Source organism: Epinephelus lanceolatus, chromosome 15 (assembly GCF_041903045.1).
Source record: "Epinephelus lanceolatus isolate andai-2023 chromosome 15, ASM4190304v1, whole genome shotgun sequence".
Lineage (NCBI taxonomy): Eukaryota > Metazoa > Chordata > Actinopteri > Perciformes > Serranidae > Epinephelus > Epinephelus lanceolatus.
This window is the reverse complement of record NC_135748.1, coordinates 24,846,234-24,859,183: the sequence shown is the minus strand read 5'-3', so window position 1 is coordinate 24,859,183 and position 12,950 is coordinate 24,846,234.

Sequence of the window (12,950 nt, the reverse complement as noted above, 5' to 3'; positions counted from 1 at the left end):
AAGCCTCTTAGCAAAGTATACATTGCCTCTGTGTAACAGTGCTCTGCAAATACTGTACTGTCAAAACTTTTCATTTTAGAACAAGTTTGTCCAGTTAACAGACTTTGGTGAGGCTGGCTTTAAAAACTTGAACAAGCAAACCTCCGGGAGAAGAGTAACATTTAGTGATAACAATACAAACATTTTCTTGCATGATTCAAGGCCTGTGTTCCTGTTTTTTTTCATAAAGTGGTTTCATATTGAAAACTATGAAGGATAAGGGCCATAAAGAAAAAAAAAACAGTCTTAGATTTTGAGAATAAAGTCGTAAGGTTTTAAGATATATCTCTAGGATGGATCATCATCGATGTTCCTAGGGTCATAGGGGGTTTTGGGTCTTTCAACATCAGATCCCCTCACCCAGGTAACCCATCTGGAGTTAATCAAGTCCTGAATTGCATCAAATGCGTAAATCTATGAGAGTAAAGTCAGAAACCAGTAGCCTTGGACACAGGGACAGGCAGGCAAAGTCTGATCAATTATGAGACAGGGATAAATATTTTTGGCCAATCATATGAGACACATCACACAAATGCTGAGGTTAGCACAATAAATGGAATGGCATGCGAGTTAATCGCTATGACGAGCGCAAATTAACACAGTGGAGCTGGAAGACCAGTCTGCCTGTTCCCAGTGTGTGGATCGGACGCAACAGCAACAGAGAGAGAGTGATGCATAAGAAGATGTGTGGTGTGCTGGCGTTGCTCCGTTGTTGTAGGGGATGTGTATGGAAAAACATTCAACATACTAACGCGCATACAAAGGCAGCACCCAGATATGTTGATGACTGGAATGAGGAGGAAACACACCCGAGGCCAGTTTTTTATCCCCGCTGCTTTCAGGCAGCCTTAGGGCTCATTTATGCTCCCTTTACGTACGAAAATATAAACGTCCGTTTCAAACGATGTTACCGTCACTGCCCACATACTTCCATGCGCCCTTTACGTTGGCATGGATGTTAACCAATATATCCACCAGGAGGCAGCCCAGCGTCAAAAGTTTATGACAACAACAAACTCAGAAACAAACATGGCGACTGTGGAGGAGATATTGATAATGTACCTCTTGCATAAAAGACAAAAACAGAGGCAGCGTTGTAGGAGGCGGTGGTCGGTGAGGCCGTTAAATACATCGCGACTGGAGGACGGAGAATTCTTTTCTCTAGTACTGCCGATGAGAGAAATTGAATTGTTATTTCTTCTTCGTGTCTCACTAGAGCTACGTATCGGGTAGTGACAGCAACACTGCCCCCACGGTTCCCTGTGGTACTGCTCCGTTTGGCCCGTATCCGTAAGCTTTATGGAAATGTGCAGAAATACGGACGAAATGAACGCAGAGCACGGACAGAAGGCTCCGTCCGTATCCGGATCCGTATTTAACGTTGAGCATAAATGAGCCTTTAGAATGCAAAACAGAATGGGATAGCATCATCCAGATGTGCAGTCGCTGGCACTGTTCTGTAATGTACTCTGCAGTATGACACAACAACCTCCAGGCGTGGTAGTAGCTCAGTCCATAGGGAACTGGCTTGGCAACTGGAGGGTCCCAGGTATGGAGTGTGGACTGGTAGCTGGAAAGGTGCCAGTTCGCCACCTGCTGAGGTGCCCTTGAGCAAGGCACTGAATCCCCAGCTGCTCTGGGCACACGTCCAAGAAAGCCCCCTCACTGTAACATCTCTGTGTTGAATGCATGTATGTATGTGTATATGACAACAGAGTGAAAAAAATCTGAAATTCCCCTCGGGGATTAATAAATAAAGTACATCATCTATATCGTGTGTTAGAGACTCCTCGGTTCTGTTTGTTTGTTTTCGTTCAGGTGCGGTGGATTCTTGCAAATGCCATTTGGAGCACTAGGAGGAGGAAGAGGAACAGGTTTTTTTCACAGATTATTTGTCTCATCTATCACTCACTGTCAGGATATAGTGACAGCTTCAGCAAATATGACAAATAGTTATTTTCTATAAAAGTTTCCAGCTGAATGTTTTTTTAAAGATACTTTTATCGGGCTTTATTGCATTTATTTGATAGGACAGCTATATGACAGCGTGAAAGGGGGAGAGAGAGGGAATGACATGCAGCAAAGGGACGTGGGTTGGAATCAAACCTGTGGCTGCTGCGGCAAGGACACAGCCCAGGTGAGTTAGTGGGCACTCCCCAGCTCAACCTTTTACAAGGGGGCTGTTGCTCTGTTTATGTGCTGACATTCTCTCAGACTGGTTAAACTGGGACAGAAAGGAAAGATGATTGGCTAATAAACTTCAATAAAGCTGTTGCTTGGGTTTGGGGCATCATTGGTAGGTGTTGACCAAAATCTTTTGCATCAACCTGTAACTCTTCAGAGCCTCAAATCAAACACAGTGCTGAATTTAAATCGAAATGTTTGGCTGTTGGGTATCACAAATATCTACACCATACTTCACTGACTCCAGCCTCCTGCTTCTGGGTTAATGGATGTTTTTCTGACATCCAAACAAGCGATCATATCTTACAGTGAAAACTGCTAAGAGTGGGCTCTGCATTGCTCGGAGATAACTAGAGAGACGTTTACTCGCTACTGAATTCTGTCCCTACAGCTATTTATCATGTTTTTAGTCCTTCAGCCTGCCAACCAAGCTCCTCTTGCTTGGTTAACCTTCTGTCCAATCTTCTTGTGGAATCAGCAAATACTCAGTGCTTTCCCCCGCACTCTCTGATTTTAACTCTTTCTTACAATATCCTGCTTCACCATGCTGTCAAAATCCAGGAGCCAGTCGGGGATGTAAGTTGCATAGGTGGCATAAATGTTGCTGGTAAACGCACTGCGGTGATGACCTTGCAGCGTACTTTACATCGGACTTTTATGTTGCGGATGACAAGTTAAAAAAGCTCCTCCTGACCAGGTGCCACATGACACAGGTTGACTCTAATGTGTCTGAGGCTCATGCATGTTTTAAACAAATATTTTTATGGACTGCTCTGGCTCCACTCATGAAATATTTATTCTCGGCTTGTGTGGAAAAACTGTTGGCTGTACACAGAGGAGAGGGAAAAGAACAAAGTCATCTTTAAAACAATCTATCAGTATTACTTATTCATCTGTATTTTCAATACTGCAAAAAAGGTACGAGTATACACAGGTAACACTGATCTCTGTATTGACTTAGTTTATTTGTTTTGTATCGCAGCTATGATTCAAGCATCACAGCTTCCCTCTGAATTTGGAACATGAATTTAATTAACTAGATTGATTACTTCAGTTTATGTTGCGAGGGCGGTTTTATTTATCCCTCAGTAAGTCTTGTTCATTTTCTCCCTGGAGTAGAATAATTCACTGTTAGTCTATAAAAAAAGATTTCTTTTTCTTTTGCTGTAGTTGTGGTGTTGTGTAATTAATTTAATTCCAATTTCAATGGTGCCAGCATGTTTTTCCATTTCATTACGACTGCACAATGTTTTCTTTGTGCCTTAACAGACAGGATTTGAATCCACTGTCTTGCACAAGACATGAAATGTAAAATATTTATATAGCTTCGTAAATCATTCATCTCCCATGCTTGCGATCATGTATGTTGAGTTAGAAAAGGTGTTTTTATGAGTGTGTGTGGGGATGTGTATACACGGGAAGCATATAGACCACACTGAATATGCATGTGTTTTAGATGCATGGACAGAGTGCAGTCTAAGTGTGTAGGTGGGAGAGAAGCTTGTCAGATTGCATATGGGCTTGTTAATCAAAATGTGAACCCCTTGTGGACAGCACTCCATCTCATGTTGAGAACGGTTGCATAATTTATATACTGTATCCTCTTTCTAGCCCACTGCAACTTTTTTTTCTCAGACTAGATATAGTAAGAAAGAATATTGGACAGTGTGTCTCTTATAGCATGTTGACATGTTGATGTTTGGGATTTTGTGAAGGATGTAGTTAATAAAAATAGCTAACATTTTCAAAAAATGCATACATTTGAAGTAAGAATATTAGATATTTTACAAGCAGCAACCTCTGAAGATTTGAGAATGAAGACAAAGTGGAAGTGCCAAAAACTGCAGTTCCCCGAATGGCCACTTGAGGCTGGCTCCAGAAGCCAGTCAATCCCTGTAGACCCCCATTTTAAAGTGCCTTCTTTACAATGGTGTGGGGCTGAATTTATGTACTGTACAACTCACCCATTTACATTTCACTTAGGTTTAAAGTTATGCATGATTAAGATCATGGCCACTTTAAGTGACAGGCTGTCTTCAAGGCGTCACCTCAGTCTGTCAGTCAGATCCATCCCTCATCCTCCACAGCTCCACCCTCTTTTCCAAATGTGGTCATTCCTGATAAATCCAAGATGATGACGGCCAAAATGCCAGCAGTTGGGAGAAATTTTCCTCAAGTGCTTTCTACCAGAAAGGGATCTCATGGTTAAGACTAGGAAACAGTCATGGTTTGGGTTAAAATTAATAGATTTCTGTCAGAAAGGGGGTTCTTAGAGAAAGCCTACAAGGAAAAATTCTCCAATGTGCAAAATGCCAAAGCGTCAAAACCAACAGCTGATATCATGGTAGATATGTCTGTTATTATTATACAATATATACATGTACAGCATTTGTAACTACATTATATTTACAAAGCCCCTCTGGGTTCACTTTAAACTCAATGTATAAATGTGTGTTCTGTTTTGTAATCCATGCCTTTGGATTTATTTTTTCTACACAGCATAGACTTGTATAAACAATCACTTATGCTTATGTTGTTAAAGGTTTTAGTTTCCTAATTTTCACAATATAATTTGTCAAAACACATCTGTTAAGGTGTGGCTGTTGGTAGTCGTAATTGGTTTTGTTCAGAAATGCCGAACTGTAATTTTATGGCTTCATCGTTGTTTGGAAGATGAATCTAAACTGATATAGGGTTAACGTCAACTAACACTTGTTGCCATAGCAACATAAACATTTAGGTAGTGAGCTAAAGAACAAACAGAGTGTGATTAAAATGCACTGAATATAGAATGAGAACCAATAATACCTTTTAATATAGACCAAATCACCGTGACGTCGTGCTAACACTTTCAGGAAAACAGCTGGCAATTGATCTGAACCATGGCAACATGAGAAATCGGCAAACTTATTAATTCTGTTCTCTTTCCAGCTGCAGCTGCACTCTGGAAGTCAGTGACAGTTGGTAATGACCTTTAATTAAACACAGGCAAAGAGGGGCGTCGGTAGCGTAGTGGACAGTGCCAGCACCCCATGTACAGAGGCGATGCTTCGCTGCAGTGGTTGGAGGTTCGATTCTGGCTTGCAATGCTTTGCTGCATGTCCTCCCCCCACTCTCTCTCTCTCTCCCCATTTCACACTGTCCTGTCAATTAAAGGCAAAAAAAATAATAAAAAAAACAAAACAAAACTCAGGCAAAGAAGGCACTTGGTCACATGGAGAAACACAGGTAACTGTTTGTTCTTCAAGTTCGAGCCGAACCAGGAAGCGGGACCTAGAACAAGGACGCGAGTACTCAGACCCGAACAGTTTAGTCCGCTGGCAGGCAGGTGACAGATAGGGGCTTACTGATGGCACGGTCAAGAAAGCGAGGTGTCCAGAACCGGATGAGCAGTCCAACGATGCAGCAGAGCTAACGAGGAACGAGCAGGAGGTAAGTAGAAACCAGGTGAAGGATTGAGGAGCTGACAGAAAAAAAAAACTGGCAAGCAGGTGGGAACACTCACGCTGAAGCGTCGTCGCAGGAAACCACCACACAGCCAAAGACAGAAACAGTAACAGACAGGTAAGGAGTGTTGAAAAGTCTTGCATGTGGGCGAAGAACACTGGCAAAGAGTGAGTGAGCTGGAGAGGCTTATATACTGGGCTGATTGGAGATGAGCTGCAGCTGTGCTCACAGGTGAGTGGAGTTGGGCTGATGAGGTGGGAGTGGCTGGCGGGTAGCTAACTGATCGAGGCTGCGGTAGACGAGCAACTCCTATATTCCAAAATGATGGTTTTTGTCAGTGGAGTCTGGTGGAATCAAGTTTTTTTTCTGCTGTATGACCCAAGAAGGGCTCCATAGATATTAGACCTCTACTACGTGTTAGCGCAGCTCTCTTCGTCTCAACTTCTTACTTTTATTTTTTCAAAAAGTAACAGATATTGACTTGATCTATCTGTTGGGCTCGATATTTTTAGCTGGCTAAGTTAATGTGCTGTACATGTTGAAGTGGCACCTTATTACCCTCTGACTGGACTTTGTTAACAGTGTCTGTTGGACTCAGTCTCAGGGGCCTAATTCTGTTTCATGGAGAACGAGTGGAAAGTGACAGTTCCCATCCCGCGAGGTTAAGTACATCCTGACCTTTTGATTTCAGTGCTCAAGACAGCCGAACGATATCTGAAGCCATCTTCTATCCATGCTGATCCGCAGTGACAGAACCACTTTTGGCTCCCTTGTGTACAGTTTCTTGGCATTTTAGCCAAGAGAGAGACACATGCAGCCTGGTTCAAACCCAACATGTATGAAATACTTGGCATTGCTTAACCAACTCAGCTGTTATCATGGGACTTTGCAGATACTGCTTTATTGTAATTTGTTTCAATTTCTTCTCCACATGCTAATTAGCTAAGACATATTTGGACGCCTCAGTGAATCCCAAAGGCACAAATCAATATCTGGTGGGCTAACTGTGGTATCTTTAACACGGTATACTGAATAATTAGGTTTTATTTGTCTAACACTGACCCACTTTAAGATGTGGAGGGAACATTAATTCTGTTACAGCACAAGGGTTAGCTTTTGTATGCAATTTGGTTACATTAGCCATTAGCTTCCATGACACTTGATTATTTATTTAAAAGCTGCAGCTGTTATGTCAAAAGGAAAACAAAATGCATTCTGTCTCCCTTTTTATTTCTGTCCTACTTAGAGGTACAAAGGCTGATTTCATTTACATTACATTGCAAAGGATCCTAAAAATTACTTTATAAGGACATACATTATTAATGTCGACACAATGTGGAGAATAAAATTGTGTCTCAAATCCATACTACTGTGCATACTAACTCTATACTGTAAGTCCTACATACTAATTGCCATATATACTGTTTTAACAGCATGCAAGAATATCAACATTACTTTTTTAATGCAATATGTGAGATGTCGGTTGTGTCACTGCCAATTAAATTTCACAAACAGACATAAAATAACCCATTTTCTTCAGCTGTGAGCTGCTCCTCAAATTCCTTTGTGCACTGCGTCACGGGAATACTGTGTGCATCGACTGTATTTAGTATGCATGCTGTCTGCTTTAAATATCATTTATGTTGTCTTGTATGTAGTGTGAACGCACGACTAAAAAGCAGCTAAGGAAGAATCCAAATGTACACCCTCTGGACTTTCTGACTGAGCCCTCGCTGACTTCATTCTTCAGTACTGTGACCTGTTCCCCCTCATCACATCAAGTCTGCGAGGGTGTGAGATTGAAAGGCTATTAAAGCCGCTGATAAACAGGCCTCAGATCTGTTTTATTCATCACTGTGGAGACATTCAAGGGACAACCAAATGCAAATAATGTACATGGCGATCATTGCAGCACTTGCCTTTAGCCTGTGTATGTGGCATTACACTGCACAGCTTTTAGCCTACAGGGTAGGCTGCACTAGCATTATTCATTTTGACTACCTCTGTAGCTTCTTCCAGAGGATGGCAACCTGTGGCTCTGGAGCCACATGTGGCTTTTTAGCCCCCCTCCAGCGGCTCTCTGTGGCTTTGTGAAAAAATATCACAGGAAAATGAATGATGGTTATTCATTTTAACATCTTTTAGCCTTTTCCTCTAAATTTTGTCAATCTCAACAGTGGTGGCTAGTCTTGAGCCTCTCTTCCAAATCCATAAAAGTAAAAACCTCAGAGTGAAAAACAGAATTTAATAGTGTGTGGACAGATTTGTTTGCTTTCCCTGCCAGTGCTGCAAAGTTAAAGTTCAAGATAATCATAAATTACCCACTGCAGAGGAGCTATCTTACAGTAAAACATATTTTTGAATGCTCATTTAGACCTTTGTTGATAGGCTAATGTAGACTTGTTGTGCAGTGTTACCTCAATGCTATAATATGTTTTGTGGCTCCAGGCAGATTTAAAAAAAGAAAATCATTTTTGGTTTTGATAGTAAAGGTTGCTGAACCCTGGCCTATACCTTTACATATCTTCTGTATGTTGTGGTTGAATATTATTTCCAGCCTCTATAATTCAAGTAACATTTTAATAGAGTAATTGTTTACACATACATAATTTGTTCATTTAGGTTTTTTTGTCAGCACCTGGAAAACACTATAACATCACGTCCATATTGCAGTGGATTGTGGGTAATTGAATCAGTAAAGTTTGGTGAAGTCTGCACCCCAAGCAGGCTGTCTGCAGAAAGTCCACTTGAGACCCCCTGAGGACGGGATGAATGGTGGATTTGGACAGCCCTAAGCTCTTGGTGACCTACTAGGAACATGTCCACAAAGTCTGCAAATCTGCCAATACACTGAAGTCTGGACATTTGGATTTAGCCAAAGACTCAGTTTGTAGTGCAGATCAAAGACATGGCCAAAGATTCCACAGTTAGCTGATATCAATGTCAGCATGCCGACATAATCACAATGAAAATGCTAACATGCTGATGTAATGTTTACCGTGGTCATCATCTAAGTTTACCATGTTGGCATTTGATAATTATCACTAAACACAAAGTACAACTGAGGCTGATGGGAATGTCAGTTTTGCAGGTATTTGGTCACGAACCAAGAATTAGAAAACACTCAAATTTTTTTATGAGATGATGGCATGAAAAGTTATGGGATCACAAAAGTTACAATGATTCATCCTCAGGGAATGTGTGAAGCAGATTTTATGGCATGCCAACAAATAGCTGTCGAATCAAAACCACAGTGGTGGCACTAGAGGAAAAGTCAGGGGGTCACCAAAGTCAGTAGAATGCATCAAGGCCAGTGGTTCCCAACTGGTCCAGCCACAGCGTCCAGATTTCTCCTTACTCATTAGTTAAAAGTCCAGGTAGATAATATTATTATATAATAATAATATATTGAGTCTCATACCTGCGTTGGCCATGTTGTAGAGCTAGTTTGCTGTCTCTGTCAAATAGTTGTCGGCATTTCAAAATAAAAGCTGTATGTAAAGCTCTGTGGTTTTTTTTTTTAACAAATTTGACATGTTTGCCAGTCACCTGCGGTCCATTCAGAATGAACCCAAGACCCACTTTTGGACCGGGGCTCGCCAGGTGGGAGTCACCGATCTAGGCTTTGCAAAATTTCATGACAGTCTGTCCTGTAATAGTTAAGATATTTCCGTCTGGACTAAAGTGGATCTACTCACTGACTTAAAGCCATGATCCCAGCATGGCTAACAATCAACCAATATTTTGACATCTATAAAGACATTCATAGTTTAACATCTTATGAGAGTCGTACTCTTCAGGATATTGGGGCCAGTGGCTCAACTGCAGCTCTCTTTGGAAATGTAAACAAATAAATTGCACATTAATAATACATCTAGTGTAAGTGGCTAAGCTGGTCCGCAGTTCTATTTCCTGTTTATTTGAGATTCAGCACTGGCTATCTCAAAGACTGTATACAGCGAGCACTCTGAGAGACGGGCATGAAGAATTGATGGCAGAAACAAGTGAAGATCCATTAGGTCACTCGGTGCTCTCGCTCTAGAGGTGGTGACGGTTGACTCTGGTCTGATGTGCATCGGTGGACTCACAGTCACTTGCAAAGACACCAAGATTATACTGCATCTCTAATCCAGACTGAAATGATATTATGTTACAGTTTCTCTTCAGTGACTTCATCATTTCTGTATTGTACTGTGCTGCACAAAGAATCATCAAATATATTTCAAAGTCACTGGCTCATATGAGTGACCTGTCATCGGCCTCTTGAACTGATGCCTGCAGGATATTTAAGGCAGCTGGCACACACTGAACTGTGAACCCTTCTGTATCCTTTCTAAAAAAATAAACCACTGAACAAACGTGAAGGTTATCCAACTTCCACTGTTTGACTCCTGTATTGTCCCATTTTTACATTTTTGTTTTTTTGTTTTTGTTTACTATGAAGTGTTGATTGCAAGTACTAGCTATAGAATAATGACACCATTCTTGTTTAGATCGGTTGAATTTCCCCTCAGGGATGAATCAAGTTATTCTTATTCTTATTCTTACACTGTCACTATGCAGCTCTGTCTGCCACCAGGTACAATACCCCTGGAAAATGAAGGCTTGATTCACAGCACAAACAGAGTGGCTCGACCATGGTGTAACCAAAACACAAGTGCTTTTGTTTTCCCCAGTAGGTATCGCTAGTTTTCCCGTTACTAAAGACAACAGGCTGTTTTCATAAACTGTTTTCATACAAAAGTAACGCACCCAAATTTGTACATATCCCATGTAATCATGAGCCAGTAATTTGTGCATAACCAACATATTTTAGAAGGCTGTGATCATGTGACCAGTGCACTGATGGGAGTAAACAAGGAAGGGTGGTGGACAGATCACGAATCACAGACTTTCCCCCATGACGTTTCCACAGAAAGGCGTGTTTGGAACCATGTGAACTTTGACTCATTCTAAAGCTCCGTTTCCACCAAACACTTACAGTATGGTACCTTTGGTAAGTAAGCCTTCAGATGTGATACCTAGACCTTAGGCCCGTTTAGCGTTTCCACCACAAACAGTACCCTTAAATGTGGGCGGGGTTGTTGTCACTCACTACTCTGCCAGCAATCGCTGCATATCTTGGCTCTTCACCGGTGACACGGAGGAATGTCTGCTCCTCATTTATCGTCCATAGACCAGGGTTGAAGCAGACATTTTCAAAACAAAGTAGACCAGGCTGCAGTGAGAGTCTCTCTCAGTGGGATATTTCAAAATAGCTTGTTTGCACATTTAGTCCTTCTCAGGCAAGCTCAGGGGTTTAGTGTTGCTGGAGCCCACAGGAACTACGCTCCGCAGCGCTTTTTTTTCTCCAAGTGAGGATTAGAATATATGCAGTTCACATAACCCAGTCAAAAATTAACATATGTAAAGACTTATCCACTCATTACTAAAAGTGTATGTCATATAAAAACTAAAGTAATGGTCGAAGTTGTCACAGTGAAATTTAAGGTGTGCTGATGGATTCCAGCCGTCAGCTCAAGTATTGAGTAACATTACAAGTTCACGTTCTACCTTAAAAGTTGCCGGCAGTCGGCCTAGTGAATTAAATTATTTTTTCTGCGACTCCAGCTGCTGCAAGAGGTAGCAAAACATCCTTTCATTTGATAGTTACAGTTAACTAATATATGTATAACTCTCCATGGTACAAGCAGTGGTTACAAAACCAGCCACAGCTCAGCCCTGAGCAGAGTGACTGTCCACTATTGACCAATCAACAGACTTTTAGTACCAGATCTGTGTGCTAGGTACCCCAACAGAGGGGGGACCAAAAATTGGGACGGTACAGAATGTTGCATTGGTACCATCCACAACTTTTCACAGTGGAAATGGAAAAAAAAGTGTACCATACTGTACTGCTCGGTGGAAACGGAGCTTAAGGTATGTCCTCACCATGTTTCTTTTCCTAAAACCTAACCACAGGAACTTAACAATTATGTAACTTTAATGTCATTCATGGGGCGCTAATTTGTAGGATATAATACAAACTGTTGTGCGTGCATTTTCATATATACATACCGCTCTATAAACATAAGTTGAAAAGCATAACTGTGAGTTCTTCACAGTAACTATCCTTAGTGGAAATGGCAGACAGTGGAAAAACCCAAGTAAATGTGCAAAACAAAATGCAGTGTGTCCTGTGTTGTTGGTAGTTGCTAGGCTCTGCAAAATACTCTTGCGATCCAGTTGTCATTGTGACAGTAGTGTGAACAATAATTCAACTTGAAAACGCAAGTGGAGGTTGATGGGCTATCTGTTTCCACTTTTAACATTCAACCTCAAAATTTAAGTATGTACATTCTGGATAAAAATCGGAGATGTAAAAAAGATATTTTCTGATGACTCCATACATGAAGGACTAAATCAACTTGCAGCAAATGTAACAGAAATTCAGGTCACATATCTCACACAGTGAGGTTTCTTCACCTCTTTTTTTCAATGTCTTCCTTATCCTTAAGGATATATGCTGCACATGACTAACCACATGAGCTGCTTTAAGAGTAGTAAAAAAAGGGTAATTTGACCTTGAATGGCTGTTGCATTAAAAGTTGCTGTTTATATTTGATGTGGAAACTCAGGTGCTGAATAATTCAAAAACTGCTACTGCTGCACACACCTGAGGAAATAAATATGATTTCTGGGGGGTTTCAGTGTGTTCAGGAGACATGTCTCTGACATGTGGAACTAACATTTTTAAAGAGGACAGTTTTATTAAGTTAAAAATACAATAACTGATCTGAGGATTTTGCTTGTTTTGTTAAATAAAAAAGAATTATTTGATGAAAAGACTTCATTAGATAATTTAAAAGGACTTCATCATTCCTCATAACTGTTTGTCATTTCACATTTGCACTATGCAGCAGTGTGTCAATCATAAGCCACACCCAGTGTACTTGATCAGTTTTCTCATATCAAGCAGAATGTTGTAATTTGGCTAACAGTATGAATTTATCCCACAAACACTTCACACTGACTTGTTTACTTGTTGTTCACCATCAGAACAGACATTAGCTTTAAATATTTGTTAAAGGGCCAGTGTGTAAAATGGGTTGAAAACAGTGACATCAGTGGTCAGATTCTAGATTGCATGGCTCACTCGCTCACCCCTCCCGTCAGGTAAATGACGGTGGCCTCGCAGGGACAAAAAGCCTTGCGCAGACACAAGTTTTTCAGGAGTAGGTCTATCTAGCGACGAGGTGAATGTTTATTTAGAAATCTAAACCATGTTACCATATTGTAAT